At 43.0% G+C, this 23,130-nt stretch overlaps 1 protein-coding gene across 1 annotated transcript in view; it reads left to right on the forward strand.

Moving 5' to 3' along the window:
- Window positions 1-5,752: 5,752 nt before the first annotated feature.
- Window positions 5,753-23,130, forward strand: part of FAM53B (family with sequence similarity 53 member B) — a 141,085-nt gene continuing 123,707 nt past the window's right edge. Inside the window, 2 exon segments of the mRNA XM_015422202.1 lie at window positions 5,753-5,979; window positions 13,141-13,230. The gene's annotated coding sequence lies outside the window, so the exon portion shown is untranslated.

Here is a 23,130-nt window from a genome sequence, read left to right on the forward strand (position 1 = left end):
TTTTTAAATCAGAAAGCATGCTGTCATGCTAGACAGAAGACTGCCCAGTCTGTAAAGAGTTAACTACAAATCAGCTAACTAAGTAAGCAAAAGATTAGCAAAGAGCCAGCACGCACACTGTCATGCTAGACAGAAGACTGCCCTGTCTGTAAAGAGTTAACTCATCAGCTAACTAAGTAAGCAAAAGATTAGCAAAGAGCCAGCATGGTGTATTGGCTAGACAAGGGTTGGACCAGGATCTGGGAGACCCAGGTTTGAATTCCCACTCTGCTGGAAGCTTGCTGGATAACCTTGGACTAGTCACTCTTTCTTAGCCTAGCCTACCTCGCAGGGTTGTTCTGAGATAAAATGGAGGAGAGGATAATGATGTAAGCTGATTTGGGTCCCCATTGGGGTATAAATTAAGCAAATAAAATGGCCAGGCGTCATTGCTATTTGGGCAGCTGAAGGGAGTATTGTTGATGCCTGTCCCCTCTATTGTATTTTAGAGGATGCTACTGCGTTCACTATAATACTACTTGATGCTTCTGTTCCAGACGATCAGGACTTTCATAGGGCAGGAATAATATCAGGCAGCAAAACAGACTAGAAAGCTTGCAATAGTATTTAAGAAGCCACTTTCACAGTGCAATCCTATGCAGAGCAACTCCAGTCTAAACCCCTTAAGGGCTCAGAGTGGAGTATCTATGCATAGCTTTGCATTGTGCAGTACCTAACATTTGGTAGAACAGGATATGGTGTTCTACAGCAATGATGCTAGTAATGGAGGAATGCAAGCAGCATCTGGGGCTTTTCCATTGTGCCACGTGTTTGCTAGGGGACCAACTCATGCCAGTAGGAGTCACTCTAGGCCTCCAAATAGAACCATAATCAGTATGTCAGTTACACAACCAAAGGTACTGAATATTTTAATTGTAGGTGATATTGTCTGTTTGAAGAACACCTGGGCTTTTTCCAATTAAAACACAGACAGCATTCTTGATAGCTTATTCCTAGATTTATTTCTACATATTTTCCCTTGTTAAAAGATAATTAATTCAAAACCAAGTTTGAAAGAATAGCAGTCTAGGAGCTACTATGATCCAGCTAAATACCACTGTTGGGCCAGACTGGAACTACATTACCAGCCTAAAAAATGCAGTTAATTTTAATGTTTTAGTGGCATGTAATATGGATATAATGCCAAGTCTTAATTTGGGCATGTAATACTAAAGGATATGCTTACTTTAAAACTGTTTACTCCTTATTCTACATTCTACAGACACTTCTTGAAATATTTAAATATGTGACTGAAATACCGAGATAGTGAATGCTGGCCTCTTTGGTATTGGGGGGGGGGGGGGTGTTTAGTGTCCAGCAGCCAACCTTTCCCCTCAAATATCTCTCTGTAGGCTAAAAACCTGTTTTCAAATAGAAGCTGGCATCACAAAAATGTATCTCAGGAGCCAGAAATGTTTTACTTGTACTTTGAGCAGCATCATAATTTTAAACAGTCTTATTACCAAATGGCCATTAATCTGTCAGTTGTAGAATCAGCACGAGTACCCGGTAGCACATACAGATCTGGAATATACTGGACTTCAACGAGCAAAGCATCAATTAATTTTTTGATTTTATTTTAAATGGTGACTTTTTATGTGTTTTTATAATGGATGTTTTATTTATATTGTTTTAATTGTGTTTTTTTGAAAAAAACCCTTTTATTTATACTGTAAGCAATGTTGAGTTCCACAATGGAGAAAGGTGGCTAATAAATTTTACATAAATAAATAAAATAATCTTATTTGACCTCACAATCATTTTAGGTTAATCTAAACGTACCTATTCTGTTGCTCAGTTTCTAGAGGCGGCAGAGAAGCACCAAAGGGAGGTATGTTCAGAAATGGGGTTTATTTAAATTTTCTTTTCAGTTTTATTGTTCAAGACCTTAGTCTAAGAACAGGGGAAGAAGAAGGTTACTACAAGCGGGGGGCCCTTGAGAATTGTGGGGGGAATCCCACACCCCCACTCTCTTGCAGAGCCCAGCGTGGAGCCCTGGGCTGCCCATCAGCTTTTTGCTAGTTGCCCAGAGCAGTTCTGAGCAAGCCAACAGACCCCACCCCACGGGCAAACCAGCACAGTCTCCCCCCCCCATTTCTCTGTGACTCATTGGCGAGCTGGGGGGAGGGGAGACTGTGCTGGCTTGCTTGGCCAGAGAGGGTTGGGTGGCACTCTCTGCTGGCTCGCCCGGAGCTGATCTGAGCGAGCCAGCAGACTTCCCCGGAGCCACTTTTGCACTGGGCCCATTGCAACCCAGGGTCTTTGCTGGTGTTGATGGCATGCCTACCCTGCTGGGCTAACAGGCTGTGAGGCTTCCAGGCTCAGTGGGCTCCATGGCTGTGTCACTGCTACTTGCCCCAGCATGGCTCCCTGGCGCAGCTACTGCCACCACTGAGCCCAGTGGTGGTGGTGCAGCCTGAGAGTCCTGCTGGGCCCAGCAGCAGCGGCGCAGCCCGACTCCCAGTTTGTACCGCTGCCAGCAGCATGCCCTGTATGGCTCCTAGGCTGCGCTGCTGCCAGGCCCAGCAGGGCTTCCAGGCTGTGTGGCACTGTTGGGCACAGCACAGCTCCTGAGCTGCACAGCCGCCACGACCGACCCCAATGTAGAGCCCTGGGCTGTACTGCTGGCCCAGCACAACCCCTGGCCTCTTTCAACAGTTGAAGCTAACTGCATTCTCTGTGCTTGCATAGAGAATGCTTTGTTTTGGGGGGAATTTAAACCTTGTGTATTTTTTAAAACATTTCAGATTTTTCTGCACACCTGAGGAGTCCCCCCAAGTGTTCAGAAAGATCTGTTTAGCGTCTTTGTGGGCCTGATCCACGGATTTAAATATCCACAGGTCATGGCCACGGATGCCTAATAGTATATAGACAATTCCCAGTTTAGAGATGGCTAACAGATGATCTTTGGAAGATAAAGGCAGGGCTCTAGTCGGGGGGGAGCTCTCAGGTACGGAGCTCCGGAAGAGAACCTCTAGGGGGCGGGGCGGTCACGTGGTGAAGCCCCGCCCCCTTCTTTTCCCCGCCCTCTGCTTCGATCCTCATTCCGTTTGGGAATGAGGATGAAGCAGGAGGGTAAGTAGCCGGGCCTTCTGACACACTTCCGGTGATGTCAGGGGGTGTGGCCTTCTGTCACTTCCGGTGATGTCAGGGGGCGTGGCATATGCAAATAAGTTATGCTAATGAGTTATGCTAATGAGCTCCGGCAGCTCTTTTTCTACAACAAGACCCCTGGATAAAGGTAAAGGTTTCCTTGCTCGAAAGCCAGTCGAGTCTGACTCTAGGGTTGCGGTGCTCATTGAGGCTCAAATAAATGGTCTTACAAAGACTATCTAGTGAATCCTACAAGCCCAACTGAGGATTTCCCATGCCCAGTATTCGCCAATTCTGTTCGTCTCATAGATCCAGGTGGGGTAGCCGTGATGGTCTGAAGGAGCAGAATAAAGCTTGAGTCCGGTGGCATCCTTAAGACCGACAAAGTTTTATTCAAGGTATGAGCTTTCGTGTGCAAGCACACTTCTTCAGATATACTTCTTCAAATTCAGTCTCATATGTATTGATTGTATTCCATGCCACTCTTCCTCTTCAGGAGCTCAGAGCTGAATTTTAGAAGTTCAGATCACTCTTCCCATGTACATTAATGCACAATGTATTGTCATATCTCACACAGTTCTGTCCAGTGCAGAACAATAAATGAGAGCCAGTGTGGTGCAGTGGGTAATGTCAGATCTGGGATACCTCAGTTCAAATCTCAACTTTGCCATGGAAGCTTGCTGAGTGACCTTGGGCTAGTATCACACTAGCAGCGTAACCAACATCACAGGGTTGTTGCGATGATTAAAATTTTTTTGTCATGTTGTAAACCACTTAAGAGTCCTCATTTGGGAGACAGGGTATAAATGAATTGAGGTATACGTGAAATATATAAATAAATAACAGGAAACTGTACCAAATGTAACACCAGAAATGTCATTTGTAAAGCTGATTTGAGTTAAAACCATGCAAGCAGAATTATGTTAGGATAACAAGTAAACACATTTCTAATTTCCCATGGCCTTTAAATACATAGGTAAGGCAGATTTTTAAAAAATGTACAGTATTGCAGTCTTTAGTCAGTCAACAGATAGAATTACAGAAGCTAAGCACGATCTTATCTATCTCAGTACTTTATATGGTCATCATTGGGGGACCTGCTCCATACTTTGCCCTGCTTTGGTTGGGGCTAAGTTAACTGCCACTGGAACCACACCTTTTCATGGTCTGCCCTCCCCCCATTATAGATCCAAGAGAAGATGGCAAAAATGCTCCTTTCCAAAGATATTTGAGAACAGTTGGTTCTGTGCTTTGATCTGCTTTTTATTGCTTTTATTGGATTTGTTATTGTTGTTTTTAATGGTTATCTATGTATTTGGAAACTGATTTAATTTTGGAAGTATAAAACGAATCCTGCCAACAAGCCAAGATACTCCATGCTTCATTTTAGTCCTTGAAGGACTGTCCTTCTAAATCCAGGCAGCATGTTATCCTGATATGGACCCAGCAACATTTTGAGAACTTTTTTTCTACCACAGAAGTAGCGGTATGTGGGTCTGTGCTTATATATTTTCCTCTGAAAACAGATGGGTCTCAGTTGCCGTTAGTCAAGGGGAAAGGTGTATAAAAGTGTATAAACAGCCCAAGGAGTCATCAGTTTCTACCCTTGCATTCTTTGTGACATTGCAATGGATCCTGAAAACGCATCTTTTGGGTTGCCCCTTGAGACCAATTTTTTTTTTAGGTCTAGAAAGTAAAGGTAAAGGTTCCCTTGCTTGAAAGCCAGTCGAATTCAACTCTAGGGTTGCGGTGCTCATCTCCGTTTCAAAGCCGAAGAGCCAGCGCTGTCCGAAGACGTTTCCGTGGTCATTTAGCTGTCATGACTAAACACCAAGGTGCACGGAACGCTGTTACCTTCCCACTGAAGTGGTACCTATTTATCTACTTGCAATTTCTTGCTTTCAAACTGCTAGGTTGGCAGGAGAGGCCTAGAAAACTTGACATCAAATACCAGTGTTTAATTACTAAAACGTTAAAAAGGATTTCTAAGAGGTCAAATCCCAGGGCTTTATCCTGCTTGGCAGCCATACCCTTTGACCTGGAAGACCATCTCCTGATTCCGGATATATGCAAGACTGTGTTGTGTGAGTGTGTGCGTGCATATGTTGTGCACCTGGCTGGGGCTGGGAAGCGGTGGAGGGAAACGCATTCTGCACATGCAAAACTGTACTTTCTTTGTTATTACTTCCCTGTCACGGAAAAAGAGGTGCCGGGCTGAGGTCTGGCTCCATTCCAAGCAGGCATTTCCTTCCACAAGGAAACCGCCACCAGTAGAACCGCAGATGCGATGCAAATCAGGCAGGCCTTTGAAGCGAAGGCGAGGCGGCCGCTCACAGAGCGCTTTGACACCCGTAGAAAGGCTGGCCGGCTCTGCTGCGTACATAATCGCTGTGCGTCTCTCTCTCTCTCTCTCTCGCCCGGGAGCGACAGCTGCCGAGCGCGCGCGCGCACCACAGGCCGCTCTCGAGCCAGAGCCACGCGGAAGCCCTTTCCCCAAGCCGTCCGCCCCGTCACCACCACGCCGGCTTGCAAAAGCTGCCACCCTCCCTTCGCCTTGCCCCGGAGCCGTTTATACTGCAGAGGCGCGCCCTGAGCCACCCGGGCAGCAGCCCTTGCAGGAGGAACTGCACCCCGGGTGCCGGGGCGGGGGCAAAGGAGGAGGGCTCGCTGAGAAAACGATCCAGGAAGTGACAAGCCCGTTTCCTTTCTCTGGGAGGATCGGTCCACGGCGCTGCAGTGTCGGCGGGGGAGTCTGTGGGCAGTCTCCGCAAGAGAGCCTCCTTCGGGCTCCCTCGGGGCCGCCGCGGCAGAAGCTCCGGCAATGGGGGAGTGAAGCCGTCGCCCGGGGTAAGAGGTCCTGCTGCGTAGGGCGCGCTGGGAGCCGCACGCTGCCTTTTCGTGCCCTCCCCTCTCCCCTCTTTCCCATCCCCGTGCCATTGGTCTGATCCTGGGCAGATAGTGTTACAATGTGTAGAATAGTAGAGCGGAGACACTTTCATTCCCCTCTTGGACAGAGAGAGAGAAAGAGAGGCTGTCTCGATGGCTTGAGGTGGAGGCGATTTTGCAACTTGCTTTTATTTCTCTCTCCCCCCGCCCCCCCGGTTCCCCCTTCTTTTAAAAATGTGCTTCGTTGTCTTGTGTGTAGCTGAGAACTGCTGGGGTGGGGGAGATGACAGGACGGTCAAAGCGAGGAGAGAAAAATCTCCCCTCTTTGACTAAAAATCTACTCTAGGGCATCCAGGAAAGGAGCAAATGGGGCAATGAGGAGATGGTTGAAGGTTTTGGGGTTGGGGTTTTTTGTTTTTTTTTGCGGGGGGAGTAATGGAATCTGGATTCAATTCAGACTGTATCGTCCTGGGTTGCCATTGACTAGAAAGAATATACTTCTCAAGTCTAGCCCGGAGAAGTGAGGAGCTGCGGAGGGGAGGGGGCGCTTCTTGAAAAGTTTTGGGAATTATCCTCTTGTTTTCTGAACTTTGCATGTAAGTAGATCGGTGGACACCGAGCAGCGGCCACTTGGATTGATTAATTGATTCGAGAGACTGTAGACAGTGCTCATCTCCTGGAAGATGCGGCTGGAGAAGTGGTTAAAAGCTGCTTTTATCCCCCCCCCCCATTAACTTTGTTTCTCTCTCTCTCTTTTTAAAAATATAATAATGCTGCGTTGCATTTGCACACGGCGGCAGGCTCTGTCCTTGAAAGGCTCTTGTAAAGTCACATTTTTTGCAAGACGTCATTGATTTGTCAGCTGCATGGGAGTTTACTCCCCAGTCTTGATGTCTCTTTCCTCACCCCTCTCCTGGGTGAAAATAAAGAAGTCAGATTGAGCATAAACACGCTGGAAGTGTGTACTGTTGTACATGACTGCTTTACAGCTTTGTTCCTAACAATATTTTTCAAGAGTGTTTATACATGTTCCATGTAGTCCTTATTTTCTACATATTTTACTTTAACTGAATCCTCCCGCCCCTTTCGTCCTTTGGGATAATGTAAAATGACATCATTTCATTACTGTGTGTTATGCATTTCAGTAGTGATTTTGCTGTAGGTGATCAATGGAGGTCTTTCATTGACTGGCCAGCTGCTGCCTGTAAACTACCTTTGCATGCTTTCAGGTATCTTCTGCTTCCATTAAAATTCACTCACTGTGAATTGGGGTTTATAATTTTTATTTTTTTTAATAAAGGGGAATATAGTATGACTGTTTTTCAATTAATTCTGGCTTGAATGGATGTTACTTCCCTGGATATTCAGGTATCGGATTTTAGAAGAAATGATTTCTCACAAAGCCGAGCGCAAGCAGGCATTTAGATGTTAATAACATTCATTGACCCATATATTAACGGAGGACGATACATAAGTAAAGTCATGTGACAAGTGTTGATGAAAATAACAGCTTGCCCTGCAAAATCACTATGTTCTTGATTTTGTCATCAAGCTGTAGCTTTCACTCTAATATGTCTGCTCTGCAACTTTTGTGCAGGACTGATATTTGAGATAAGATGGCTTAACAGTTTGCAGGTTTTTACCTCTGTTGAAATAGAGCAGAGGAAGCTGTAAAATCTGGAGCGCTTCTTATCTGTGTCACAGCCCCCATTTTGGATCAAGTGAAATTGTGCCTTTTGCTGAGATGATTTAAGAGAGAACGCTTATCTGTGGTCTTGGCAGCATAGCTCATAGGTTGCTTGAATACAGACTCTGCTCTGCATTTGGGAGGCCGCAGTGGTACAGTTTGGCTGTAGAGAGAAGCTACACAGCCTAGTGAAGAACCAGTCATGCAGTCAGGGAAAGACACTAAATATGTACCGTACTTGGCTGTATATTTATGGTAGCAGCAAGCTGTAGCCATAAAATATGTGGGTTGGTTTCCGTGAAGTCCTTGTAGGTCTGTCCCTTCTCCCAGTCACCTCCTGAGATCTCCTTCCAAGCCAGTATTGGAGCTCAGAGGGAAAGCCTGGTGGGTAAAATGCTACAAGACATGGATGGCTGCAGTGATGAGGGGGAACTGGGTGAAATTGACTCTCCTCCCCCTTGCATTAATAGAGGCTTGCTGTGCTCCACTTGTTCTCTCAGCTGAAGGTGCTGGGAGTGGCTGTTGTCTGTTTCAACTCCCTCATTGCCAGCCCCTTGTGGTTTGTGGTATTTTGTTCATGAGGCTTCTCTAACTCCCAGTATGGGGGGGGGGGCGCTCCTGGGGGAGGATGAGAAAAGTCTGCCTCTGCGATTGCCTTGAGCTTCCTCTTCATAGGCTCCAACATTGTATTAATATATATATATTACAAGAATAATGACTGTGACAGTTTAAGAATGGAATATAGCACCAGCAAGAACCATTTTAATTAAGCAGTGTAATGCAGTGTTACGATGCTTAGAGATCAAGGTTCAAATCTTTTTGCAATGAAGTTGACTGGCTGGCCTTAGGCAAGATATGACTTATGTGTCTCAACCTAATGTATTTGCAAGGTAATTGTTTTGCAGATAAAGCAGATTTACTGTAACCTGCCACCAGCTTATGATAACCTGTAAGACTCCCTCCTGATAGTACATTTTTATCCTGCCCTTCCTCCAGAGAGCTTGGAGTGGCCTGCTTGGTTCCTTTGCCCCCTGTTTTATCCTCACAGCAGCCTTGTGATATGTATTTGCCTGAGGGAGAATGATTGGGCCAAGGAGACACTGTGAAGCCCAAGGTCACCTGGTGAGCCCAGGTTTCCCTGGTCCTAATCTGACACTATACCACACTGACACCTGCATGAAACTAGATGATTTTTAGCAGCCAGAGTACTATATGGCTAGGGCAGACTTAAGAAACGACACTGCCCGTATTTATTTATTTTTTTGTTCCAAGAACTTATTTCCTACATGGAAGCTTTTTGGTACACTGTGACTTATTTTCTTCTTTGAAATGAGTGAAATGCCTTTTAAAAAGAAGTTTTACTTACTCAGAATATGTAGTGTAAAGATTGTTTTACACACAAATCTATAGCATTAGATGATAAAAATGTGCTATATATGTCTACAGAAATCAATGATATATTATTGCTTCAATGTGGCAGATTTTGTCCACAAATAATTTGCTATAATATGTATTATGATGATGATGCACCATTGAAAAGTTAAGTTTTGTTAGTAATATAAAGTTTAACTCAGTATACCGGTAGTTGTATTGTGAGTTTGAGACTGTTTCTTTCCAAATAATACACTTTCATTGGTTTACTACAAAATTTCTGTTTTCAAGTTTAATTTTTTCCCCAGCCTCACATAGCAAAAACTAAGATGCATGTGCTAAGGCAGCATAAGGTACAGCAAGTTGCTTTCTTTAATACTGTACCTATTTGCAGTTTTGCTTGTAGAAAACTAAGAAGAGTTATACCCTTCTAAATCCATTGACTTCAGTGGGCTTAGGAAGGTGTAACTCTGTTTAAGATGGCACTGTAAGACATTCATACTTTTGTACCTCATAAATCTCATAAGTATGACATAAAGTAGAATTGTGTATAAAGGTAAAAGGTAAAGGTTCCCTTGCTCGAAAGCCAGTCGAATCCAACTCTAGGGTTGCGGTGCTCATCTCCGTTTCAAAGCCGAAGAGCCAGCGCTGTCGGAAGACGTTTCCATGGTCATGTGGCCAGCATGACTTAGAATTGTGTATACTGATTAATAAATTATGTATGTTATAATGTTAAAGTGATGTGTTTAGATTTGATAAAGAAGGATTACATATATATTTTTCCATGGCTTCAAAACTTCCAGAAATTTTACATCAGTCATTACCCAGTCATCGTGATCGATTAAAGAGATTCTCTTCACTACGTTGGCATACTTCAATATTTCTTCTTTATAATGAAGCCATATTTTAGTAATTCTTTTCCTAATTATAGATTAGGAATGTTCCCAAATTTGCTTTGTTCTGAGACTGTGGGGCAAAAAGGACTACCAGTTTGGAAACATCAATTTGCTAAAATTGACTAGCACTTAAATGGTTTCATAGCAATTTAAAAATCTACAGGGCCATCTTCTTACCCTCTGGAATACTTTAGTTGGGTGCAGTTTTGGGTTGATTTAAAAAAGCGATAACATTTTGTAGGACTTCATAATCATTTCTCCTCAATTAATGCAAAATGAAATTATTAAAGTTATACAGTACATTCACAGACTTTCTTGGCCATTGTTTTTGCATGAATCCAACACATGTTGATGCCTTTGGCCACCTCCAGTCAGTCTGGTAGTGTACCCATCACCACACCTGTATTTCAATACAAGTTCTTTTAAAATGAGCTACAACATACTGCATAATATGTTGACAAAAGGCGCTACAGCTAGAGTCAACCCAGATGCTAATATTGTCTTTCTATATGTTCAAAAGGGACTTTTGAGGATCTAAAATGCTAATTGAGGATCTAAAAATTCTTGGTTCCTGGTGCAGCTTTATCCCTTACCTTCTTTTCAACCTGCTTCATTCCATGTTCCTCTCAAGCACTAGATTTTCATGGTGTTTTTTTTCCTTGAAAGAACCATTTTTTCTTCAGTAATGATGCCCAAGGTAGCAGCATGGGCTGACCTACCTGATTTGGCCAGGCACTTCTGACATCATAGTTTTTGATATTTAAGGGGAAAGAAAGTGCTTCTGTGCCTGCTTTCAACAATTGTAAGGCATGCCAAGCTGCTCAATGATTTATCATGCTATGGGGGAGTTATTCATATAAGTGGGCTAGTGGAAGGGCTAATAAGGTGTTCAGTATGGTATAGTAAGAGGAGCTCATTGTTCTGTACAGAGTATTCCTTTCTGTTTCATCTGTGATCTCTCTCCATAAATTTTTCACTGGCTCATGAATGGCTGCTTTGTAATCCACCAAAACTGCATGCACGTATGTGTGCATGATACTGAATCTAGACATTATATCCTGCATTTGTGTTAGGGTTTTTAAATAATTTTTACAATAAGTCTGGCTTGTCTAGTCAGTGGCTAGATGGTAGAATACCCTGGAGTTGGGAAACCTATGTACTTCACCAAGAGTTCTAAATAAAATTTCTGGTACCAGTGAACATTGTGCTTCGCAGAACAGCAACATTAGAACTGTTTTAGTCTTTTCAGAGGAACTGCTCAAGGGCAATTGGGTAATGAATTTGTGTTTGTCCTGGGGCAAATCTATTCAGATGTCATGAAACTGGAGAGTTACAAGGGGAAAATTTGGAGTACCTGTCCAGGATCAGTTGGGCGTAGCCCTATAAAGTGCTTTCAGAGATTGTGTAATATGACTGTTTTGAAGCTGAGTTAAAGTCCTTTCACACAAAAACTGTGTGTAAGCAGAGTTGTTTCAGATCTCTGTGTAAACCGGGGATTTTTTTTTTAGTTCACTTTTATCAGAGCCCTTGCTCAACTGTTTTGAAATGGTTGGTGTGCTTTGTGGATGGTGGTTTTGCAGCTGTGAGGGGAAAAATTAAACTTGCATACAAAACTTTGTGGTATTGTTTTCTAGTACAGCCCATAATTGCTTACTGGTAAAGATATGTTGCCTTGTTTATACATGTGTTTATCTATATTATCAAATGAACTAATCCTCAGAGGAAACCTGAACCAGAAAACTGAAGTTAGCATTAGCTAACTCCTAGAATAAAAGGCTGCTTTAGATTGCAATTTGCTGTTGCAGTCTTTGACCTGTGTAGAATAACCTATTATCTTGTATCAGGGGCTTTGGTAAAATTAAGGTAAAATGGGGAGGGCAAAATCTGCTTCAAAGGGAAGTGGTCAAACCTTGAAAAATGTAATATTAAATCCAGGTCTGAAACTGAAAAATAAATAATAAATAAAAGTTCTGGTATAATAAAACCTGTTTATTGGAGGAGTTATCACCAAAGGGCACGAAATAGTCTATTATTAAGCTTTCACTGTATTGTATTTTCTACATTAGAATTGCTTGCGTGGACACTACCAAGAAGGTGACACTTTTATTTCTAGACACTCTTTCACAAATGTGTGTTCTTTCACAAATGTGTGTTACTGTGCTGCCCCTCCCCCCCTGGGGGGGGGAGCAGGACATCATAAGTCATTTCCATGAGCAGCAGAAACTCATCAAATGCAATGGTGATCCTTAATTTTCTCTTTATTGGATTCAGCAAAGTCTCCACAGGCATCCTCACGAGCACAGTTTCCTTCACTTATCCCCTTCTGCCCCTTCACAACTTTAGCTGTGCCTCTTTGGGGCAGTTCTGCCAGGCCTGCTTCAGTTTGATAGCCTTATCTTGCTCCAGGTCCGAGCTCTTCACCCTTCTTTGTATCCTCTCAGCCTTGTCTAATCTGCTTCCTTTCCTCATCTCCACTGGCTCTCCTGGTATCTTCCTTTTTATCCCTGGGGCTGTACCCATGCTGGCCAAGTCCCGCACCACCCTCCCTTCTCTGAGTCTTAGTTCCTCTCTTAACTCCTTCCTTGCCCCCAGCTAATGCCCTGGCTGGCAAACCTCCTGTCCTGCGCTGCTATGCTCGGCCACTGCCTGGTGGGAGGGAGACTATCCTTCACTCCGGGGGCCCATCAGGCTGCTGCTGTCTCCTTGTGAGGTGCCCTATCCAGTCTTGGAGCAGCTGCTGTCTTTCACCCAGTAGGTGGGGCATCTACTGTTGCCACTGTGCCATGGTTACATTTTTTTACATACAGTTTAGAGTCATGTCTCTATGCTGCCCTATGGCAACGACATAGCAAAGTTTCCGTTCTCCAAAAGACCTGTGTAGTTAGTTTGGAGGCATTTTTGAAGATTTGGATTTAATGGAACAGAAAATGTTAAAGTCCTCTAATGATTTACTAGAATATTTATCGATTTGTATGGGCAAGCCTATATACATTTTCTTGAAGAACCTTGGGATTTCTTTTTGGTTTGAGAGTGATATGGGACTGAAGGAGTATAAAAAGGCTAATCATCAATTAGTGCATTTGTGGTGGAAACTGTAAATGTGTTCAAGGGTATCTTTCCTATTTCATCATGTTCTAACTTGCTTTTTCATTCAATTTCCCCTACAAGGTAAGTGGTGACCATGGCAGAAGCCATCTCTGCTGACTGAAAAAACAAAGAACATCACTGAAGGACCTTGGAGATCTGTGCATTTCAAAGGTAGAACAGATTTCACTCATAATGCATTTTTAGTAATATATTTTCAATCATTGTTTTAGAGTGTTTTCTGTCATCCTTTTTTGGGGGGGGAGGAATATTTTTGCATTTGTGTGTGTTTGTATGTGTGTGTGCGTGTATGCCTGGAAGTCATGGTGACCTCTGGTGACCCCTACCGGGGGCATGGAGGACATTCGGAGAAGTGGCTTTTGATAGCCTGCCTCTGGCCTCCCGGCCCTGGTACTCTCTGGAGGTCTCCCATCCAAATACTTGCCAGGGTCAGCCCGCTTAGCTTCCAAGATCTGACAAGATCGGGCTTGCCTGGGCTATCTAGGTCAGGGCATTTCTGTCATCTTCTGATAGAAGGGTGGACATTGGCAGTCAGTATCTGAAGGCACATTACTGGGGGTCTTTGTAATTTTACGGCGCAGTATGGAAACCATGATCTCGTACCTCCATTTCAATAAACGAAGACAGTAAATAAATGAATGAAGACTATTCACTCGGTAAGCAAGGAAACATCATTCATAGTAGAGTTGAAGCTAAGATTACAGTCCTGTGCACATTTACTTGGAGTAAGCCCTTATTAAACTCAGTGGGGTATCTGAGTAAACATGTAGGATTGGGATGTAAAGCTGCTACCTTTCTGTGGCAGTAAGTAGTGTTGAACTCACTGATGCTTATAAGCATGCCTAGATCGGGTTTCAAGGCTTTTAAGATTATGAATCATCTGACTGCTTGGAAAGTACTTGAGGTCAGGTTTTCTCCCATTGAAAACCACAGTGAGCTTTAAATTAGAAGTCTGCTATTAATGAGTTTGTGTTTCATAAGTTAATATTTATTATAGAGTGATTAATACTTACTTATTGAAACAATGTTTTATGGGTCCAGTGTGGTCATTTGGGTAGAACATTCAACTTGATTTTGAGGAGGCTGAGTTTAAAACAGAGCTTAGAAACCCTGGCTTGCTGGGTGGCCTCTGAGACTCTTCCTGTGTCTAGTTCACAGTGTTGTTGTGATGATGGAAATCATGGGTGTAAAACACATTTCAGACGTGGTAGAATCCATCTAGTGCTATCTCTGAAGAAACTCCTTTTGCAATGCATGGTGCACGAAGTATCCTCCCTTAACTTCTTATGGCATGGAGATATGGTTATTGAATTGAATGCTTATTAATGTATGATTTCCAAAGATATAAATTATTATATCATAAAGTCTCAAATAATTAAATGGGCAAAATTCAATATTTTCTTGGCAATCATTTCTCATAATACTTCCAAATATAAAGAGGGTTTGTTCATATATGTTTAGCTGTGGACTGTAGTCATGTAGGAGTTTTTACTTCTATATCCTTATGATCTACAGTTTTCAGTTACACTAGCTAGTGTACTTTCCTTTTTCCATGAGCTTGAGACCAAAGTCAAAAGCTTTGATACAGAATTTTAAGTAGATGTTATTTCTCACTCTTTGCCTCTGATCCTTTGCCTAAATATAAAGCTGGCCACATTTTACTTTTTGATGAATGTTATATTTTAAAAAGTTATAGCTGAATTAGAGTTACACAAACACAGCAAGCTCCAAGTAAAGGACTTTTTCCATGCACACTTTTTTTGTAAAACCTAAAGCATGCATAATCTTAACATTACTAAAGTTTGCCTGGCATAAACTCTGCACTTAAATTCTATAAAGCCATGGAGTTATATAACCCATGGGGTAACTAAAGCCAACTGTAGTATAGCAACCCAATACTCCTGCTAATTTAGCAGACTGAAAGCAAAAACCACAACCAAGGGTATCCTGGCCTTTCTTTTTCCCTTGGGGTAGACTGTATACTCAGCATATTTTGCATTAACTTTTCTAATTATTAACTTTCAGTTTAAATAAAATAAAGTTCAGAAGGTAGATGCGGCCCAGTGAAATCCATGCATTTGGGTTGCATCTAGTACTGTGAACTTTTGGAAATTGGTCACGTATTTTGTTCTTTGTTTTTTTCCCCTTTCTTTCTTTGATTGTTCCGTCTTTTGTGAATGCTAATTGCTTATACAGTTTTTATGAAGCAAACTTTAGATCACCTGTAACCACCAATTAAGTCTGACAGACCTTCTAGGTGACCTGATAAAAATACATCTGACCTGCTGATGACTGCCTTTAGCATAGAAACATAATGCCAAAATGCTGAAAATTGCAGCAGCTCTACTAAAGTAAAAATCCACCTCTTGTTTTTTTCCCTCTTAGAAAGGAGCTCTTTTCTAGAGTCTGAAATAATCGTATTGATCCGTTTGCTGCCTATGCAAACCAGGCACAATCATGTATGAAACACATGCTTAGCGTTAGCCAGAAGTGAGTTTCCAGTATAAGTTTGTTTTTGTATTAGAAAAAACCAGGGGGCATTTCATAGAAAAAGAGGTGCAGGAGCTCATTAGCATAACTCATTAGCATAAATTATTTGCATGTGCCACACCCCCTGACATCACTGGAAATGTGTCAAAAGCAACACCCACTGCTCAGACTCCACTGCACTGTTTTGGATTGCTAGCTATTGGAGGGGGGGGGACGTGCAGATCTGTCCTTGCAGAGGAGGGAGAGCTTGTACCTGAATAAAACTTGGTCTTAAAAGTACCACTGGACTGTTTTGGGCTGGGGGGCCGGGGTGGGGGGAGCTCTGCAGCTTACCTGGCTGCTTCTTGCTCTGACTGAGGGCTTCTGGGAGCCGGGGGTGGGCCTTGTTGCATGTGCCTGCCCTCTGGGCTCTTTACTGCTGGAGCTCCGTTCCTGTGCGCTCCTGCAGGAAATGACCCCTGGAAAAAACACAGTCGTATAAGCTGTGTAATTTTATCGATGTACAACGTTGGTTAGAGTTAGAGGGATACCTTATTTTCTTCTTACATGAAGTAAAATGAGGAATAATCATCCCAAAGAATAGCAGACTACTATACGACCAAATCATGTTATCTAACAGGGCAACATATATAACTGCTGCAAGTAGAAATCACATCCAATCTACATTAGTACAACAAACTTCGCCAGAATCAGATGTATTTGACACTGATTGTTTTCTTGCCTTCAAGTCGCAGCTGACTTATGGTGACCCCAGTGGGGTTTTCAAGGCAAAAGATGTTCAGAGGTGGTTGCCTCTGTGTCCCAACCCTGGACTTCCTTGGTGGTCTCCCGTTCAAATACTAACCGACCCTGCTTGGCTTCCAAGATCTGATGAAATCAGGCTAGCCTGGGCTATCCACGTCAGGGTTAACAGTTAATTAGAGTAGCCCAAATTCATACATTCAATAACGAAAGGCCAGACCCTGGCTTACAAAGTAAAAAGATGAGAAAAGGGGGGGGGCAGGGAAGATTAGTGGAGAAAAGAGGTAAAGGAGATTACTTTTCTGATATCAAAACTGTTAGAATTTATACCCAGTTGAGCCCAGGCTGATCTTCCCTCATTGGTATTCTCGCCTGGATGCAACTAGTGGAACTATCTCACAGTGCTTCATCCTCTGTCTTGTGACAGAGGCCTTAGGGCCCTCCTCTCACTTCTGCAGTATCATATCAGCTGCCAGTTGGAGCACATTTCTTTTTGTCAGGAATTGGGGGGGGGATTATGCTCCCTCCAGCTACTCATTTTCTAGCTAGAGTGGTCTTTCTCCTTGTTGTAGTGCTCTTCTATGTGAGAGCTGGTAAATGAGGCTCTTAGTCCTCTGCCTCCTGACAGAGATCAAAGTGTCTTTCCCTTGTCTTCTGCAGTCTCAGGGTAGGTGGCAGTTTCTTCACTGAAATATGACTTCCTTCAGGTTGGTGCCCCGTCTCCATTGAACTGTCTTTGAAGCTGGGAAAAACCTGGAAGTGATGTCATGACTTTCTAGTAATTGCTGGAAACTGTATGATAAACCGTAGCGTTTCCAGTGATTCATAGAATGGACTGATATCACTTCCACATTTCCCTTGGAAGTGATGTCATGCCATCACCTGACAACAGTTTTTTAAAGATTATTTTTCTCCTGTTGGCCACAGAAGCAGGGATGGGAAATGAGTGCTGGGGAAGGGGATTTCTCACCGCCTCTGGGAAAGGACAACCCTACTTTGAGCACCTTAATTGCTTGGATAGGAGAGGCAATTCAGAAATACCGTAGTATGTATTAAATAAACAGATGCATACATATTGCACACAGTGCACTTTTTAAAATGGGAATTTAAATTTCATTAGTTCTGCATTTTCATTATGGTGGCAAAATTCAAAATTATTTGAACAATTATTTGAAAGACATTGACGTTTGCAAAGTAGAAGCAAACAGATGCATGCATGACATTAATTTCAGTACAAGAGAAGGGATTAACAGATTAGAGTCTAAATCAATGCATGCCACTTTAGCACAAGAGCAATGAAACAAAATTTTTCATTGCTGCACAGGGAAAAGAATTGCAGGTTCCTAAAGAAAACCTTAATTGGATCCTGAATGGTAGAAGTAGACCAACCACTGAGATAATGGCATGTTTTAATTAACAGGTTTGCCACTGCTAAATAACAAAGAAAACCTCAAGGCAGGTCCATAGCCATCCATTCTTGCTGGGTTGGTCACAACATTTCTCAGGGAGAGGGGCATAAACATGTTTTTAAAATTTCCTCATAACAATCCTAAGCAGATCTATTCAGAAGCAAGTCCTATTGTATTCAGTCTGGCTAATTCCAAGGAAAGTATTTTTAGGATTGCAGCCCAAGCAACTATTAGTGCCATCCTAGCAGAGCCATACCTTTTAAATAAGTTATAGATGATGAGATTAGAGAGCTGTAATTATGTTTAGGGTGGCATCATGTGTGTATAGCAGCCCAGTCATAGACACACCTAAGTCTACTGAAATGAAAAAGGGTTATCAAAAGGAGGAAAACATGCTAGTTTATCAATATATCTAATTCTCATCATGGCCCCATTTTTGGATGATTAAATCCTGTGATTGGGGTTATTGGCAGACAAGACCTTTCTGCAAATTTGAGAAAAGCCCTGGGTTTGCAGAAAAATCTGAAATCTAAAATAGACAAACAGAAATGGAGGGGTTAAATAATAGAATCTTTAAGCTTTAAGAAATGAATGCCCCCAACGGCCAATGCTAGGCAACCACAACAGTATTGCCAGCTTTCAAGGTTTTGTTTCAGTCAGGAAAAGGCAGGGAAGGGGTCAGGGGCCTTTCCAGGGCGCTTTTGTCTTTTGGGGAAGGACTAATTGGGGCCAGGCCTGCCACAATCCCTGAGTTACTTGCTATCATACAACTGCCGTGAATTATCTAGGCCTGGCTGCTTGCTACTGTTCGAGAGCAGCCATCCCACAAAAGCCAGTGTGGTGTAATGGATAGAGCTTCAGACTAGGATGTGGGAGACATTCTGCCATGGAAGATCACTGGATGACCTTGAGCCAGTCACACACTCTCACCCTCACAGGGTTGTGACAACAAAATGGAGGAGAGGAGAATTATGTAAGATACTTTTGGACCACATTGTGGAGAAAGCTGAGGCAGAAATGAAGTAAATAAATGATAAATGTGGCTGGTGATAGGGGAAGATAGACAGGTGAGTGGGTGGGTAGTGGGAAATAAGCAAGAAAAGGTGAGAATATGGTAGGGTTGCCAGGTCTGATTGTCCGGGGGGGGGGTAGGAGGAAGACATCCGGGAGTGTGGGGGACGGGGTGATGTCACGGCGTGTGACATCGTCCGCGCGATGAAGTCACACAGAAGTGACGTCATCATGCTGGGGATGTCGTGCGCCAGCGCACTAGCCTTTTGGCCAAAATGTTAGTTTCGATGCACGATGTCCCTGGTGTGAAGACGTCATTTCCATGTGACCTCACTGCGCTGACCATGTCAATGCGTGATGGGCCTCTTCGGGTGTGGGGCCTCCAGCTGCCTGGCGGCTGATTGGCACCCCTAAGATCGGGGGATCCCCTGGCTGGACTGGGGGTCTGGCAACCCTAAGATATGGAGGTTGTGGGAAGGGAAGAGGAAATTGTATGGGGAAGCAGATACGGGGAAAATAACATGGCCCCTGCAAGTCCTTGCAGGTTCTTCACCGTGCAACTGGGTCCAACCTTGAGTCTAGCACCGTGTAGCTGGACCATAGTTTTCTTGGGTAGAAGCTGTCATGAGAAGGAAGGAGGGAAAGCTGAAGACATGGGGGCAGATAAATGTAGGTTGGCTGGTGGGTGGGAAAGAGGAAAGGAAGCAGGAAACGGCGTGCCAGCACGGGGTGGGGTGGACATTTCCAGGAGTGGGGAGGAATGCTGCAATGTGCCTATGCCACCTGGATGTGATGTTTGCACATCAGCCAATACTTTGGTGTCTGGCAAAACTCTATGGTAAAATCAGCCTCAAACCATAGAGTTTTGCCCCAAAACCAGAGCGTCTTCCCCCCACATCACTGATGTGCCTACGTTACTTCTGGGTTATGTAAGCATGTTGCGCAACATTGCTGGGGGGGGGGATTTTCCCCTGCCAGCTAGCTGGTTGGCGGTGGACAGAAGCCCACAAAACTGGGCAGTCGCCAACGGGGGAATGGCAACCCTAGCAAGAAATGGGGAGAGGTTGTGGGGGCTTTCAGAGAAGAGAAAGTAGAAATAGTGGGGGAGGGGAAAATGAGATGCCCCTTGCACATTCTTGTGGGTCCCCTGTTTGTACTATATATAACTAGGAAGTTTTTTAAGAAGCTGAGGTGCCTTTTCCCAAAATGTCAAATTTAATCAATGTTGCATCAGTGCTATCTAACAGTGCAGTTCTAAATAGAAGTAGACCAATGCTTCCTCTAAGCTGTGGAGTCCTGTGATCAAAAATTCTACTTTGTGAGCTACTGGCATTAAAGCTGTGAGCAAGCAATTTGGCTACTGCATAAATTAGTTTGCTCTGGAGCCATCCTTCCTGAACTAAGACAAAAAAGTGTGAGCTGGAGGCTAAAAAACTGTGAGCTAGCTCTCACTAACTGAGCTTAGAGGGAACACTGAAGTCGACCCTTCTTCAGCACATGAAATCAATGGGTTGCACTACAATATGATTAAGAAACAGGGATTTTTTGGCAGTTTAGGGAAAAAAAAATGAGCAGTTTTGTTCTTGTTGGTTTTAATGAAAGAGTAGAGCTAAGTACATGCTTAATTTCTGTATTGAAAACTATTAGACAATTTTTTTTGTCTTACTGCCAGGCAATTTTTTTTTCTGCCTAGCAATGTGCATTCCTTAGCATGCTTACTTAGCATTCTTTAGCATGTCAAAGGACTTGCTTATTAGTAGCATACATAGGATTATAATGTCAGTATCAAAAAAGTACTAGAGATCAAGGGTTTTTTAACTAAAAAGATTAAGAGCATTTGGCTTTTATTTTAGACTTCCGTTTGGTTTTGAAAACCCAACCGTCTTTTCTAACTCTGCTCCCCAAAGCTGTAGGTAGCAATTGTTCAGAACAGGCTAAAAAGCAACCAGCAGATGCAGTCTCCTTTTGTCACGACAAAGCTGCCTGCAGGGCAATAGTTATATGGAAAGGAACCACATATCTAACTCTGTCTACTTGGTTCCATAATACATTACCAGAACAGCATAGGCTCTAGGTAATGGCTCATACACACCTGTGTGAATCAAAGCCTCAAGAGTGATTTTTCAAATAAACATATTAAGGATCAAAGTGTAAAACCAGTGGCCAGTCTGACATACAGTAACCCAATACAATCCATTGTAATATCCAAGAATACTAATGTAAGGAGCATTAACTTTTAAGATTATCTTCTAAGACGTATGGAAGGGAAACGATCGATCACTTTTCTGTGAACAACCTGAGGTCAGCTAATGGATCAGTCAGTCTTTATTACTACCCACAAGCCATACAGAAACACAACAATGTTAATTAATCAATCTAAAATCATATCTCAATATATCTCATTCATCCTAGTACATCAGGCAATGAAAAGGGTTAGAAGTTACCAAAGAAAATAGTACACACGGCATTATCTCAGCCTGTATTTTCGTAGCAGAGGGCAAAAACTTAACTACTTTTACAGTAGTTCTTTAGTCAACCCCAGCCAATAAAATTTTAAGAGTCTTTAGCTGATGGGGAAATACTGGAGGTCTGTCAACCTGATATGTGCATCAAATGATGCTGTTTCATGTGGTCTTGATGATAATGCTTATGTGAATTTTGAGGACCAGTCTGAAGCAAGTATTTTTCACCAATTATGCAATCATGGCCTAGCCAATTTTGAGATGCCTGTATGTTTATATTAATGTTTTTAGGCATTGACTGACAAAGAAACAAGTCTTCATGTTCACATATATTTTTGAAGGAAACATCTGTACACCTAAGTTTCTTTATAAATCCATTATTTTTATGTTTGGGAATTGGGTTTCTCCATGGGTGTGATGAAGTAGGCTCTGAGCAGTGAAAACTCATTCCATAGAAAATTTGTTAGTACTTAGTTGCCTTAGGGCTCTTGCTTGTGTTTCCTTCCAAGGCCTAGAAGTCTTCTGTAGTACGAATTTCAGTTTAACATATTTGTCAAAGGCCAGCTATATGGCCTCAAGAAAAGGTGTGCCCACGTGTACGTTTCTTGCACAACTACCTCAGCATAAAATATGTATACAATTATGACATTTTCGTTCTTTTCCAAGAAAATCTGACTTTGTTAACAAGAAAACATTAGATACAGTACATTTAAAACTAGGAGTGCTGTAAGTAGATCTATGTGTACGTGGTCACTATATGATTCGCAGGGATCAAAAGTTGCAGAAGCAGCCCATTGGAGCCTCCACATTTCCAGACCTTCAGTTGCCAGTTGGGCAATATACGGGTGCCCTACTGGTATGCTATTTTCATAACATGAGTGGCTTTTCTGTCTGAAAATAGCTCATTTGTATTCTAACTTGGAGGCAGGAAAATTGGATTACTAGTGACTGTGCGTACACAAATTGTACACGTGCGGAATGTGGCAAATGGATTTAACAGTTTCTCGTTTCAAGCTATGATGAGTTGTAATCTTGAGGCTCATTTCTATACCAGGCTTTGTGGTTTCCCCCTTTTCTTCCTATCACTCAAGGCCAGACCTGTTCTTCAGCCCACACTGGCTCCCTGCCAGTTCACACGCTGATAGAGTGTCACATGGGTTGTGGAGTGAGCACAGCTGTCTGACTGCAGTGGTCATGAGGGTGTCCAGGAAGAAAAAAGGTAGTGTTTGCTCCCCAGGTACTCCCAGCGCTCATAACATCCTTTTTGCTGTTCCTACTTTGGAACACAGGAAGCTGCTGACATGGCTCATTCATACACCAGCCAACTGTATAGCTACTGCTCAAAGGGTGGAGCTGGAAGCAGGCTTGGGGATCACTATCTCATTCAGTATCTGATTACCTGACATGCGTATGCCTTGTCCATTTGGTACACTCCTTTTCATTATTTACTGGACAGTCTGCATGCCAAGGTGGACAGGACTGTTTATTCATTCATGGAGACCCAGCTATAGGTGGGCCTCTTCCTGAGAAGGGTTGGCATCTTCCACATTCCTGCTTGAGATACATTAAAAGCCAAGGCAGTGGAGATCCTGTTTTAGTGCAGAGGATCTGGTATAGAAGCTTAAAATGTACACATTGGCCATAACATTCTTTAAAAAAAACCAACCCTCTACTGTTGCTTATCTGTACATATAAGAATTTCTCTCAGCCAGTTCAGTTTTGCTTCATCTCTCATATGCAATAACTCCAGGTTGGCTGCCTTCTCAGCAGACTCCCCCTGATTTGGTTCCATTAAAAGGCACTTTAGATTCAAGGATACTTTCTACACATTGATAGTGTAGATTGATTTATTTTGACTAGTAAATGCCTGCCCAGTGAGCCCTCAAATGCTGAAGGCAGCTACAGAAACCAAGACAGAATGATATCACTGGTGGTAGTGG

The sequence above is a fragment of the Gekko japonicus genome, unplaced genomic scaffold (assembly GCF_001447785.1).
Source record: "Gekko japonicus isolate JY-2015 unplaced genomic scaffold, Gekko_japonicus_V1.1 scaffold415, whole genome shotgun sequence".
Lineage (NCBI taxonomy): Eukaryota > Metazoa > Chordata > Lepidosauria > Squamata > Gekkonidae > Gekko > Gekko japonicus.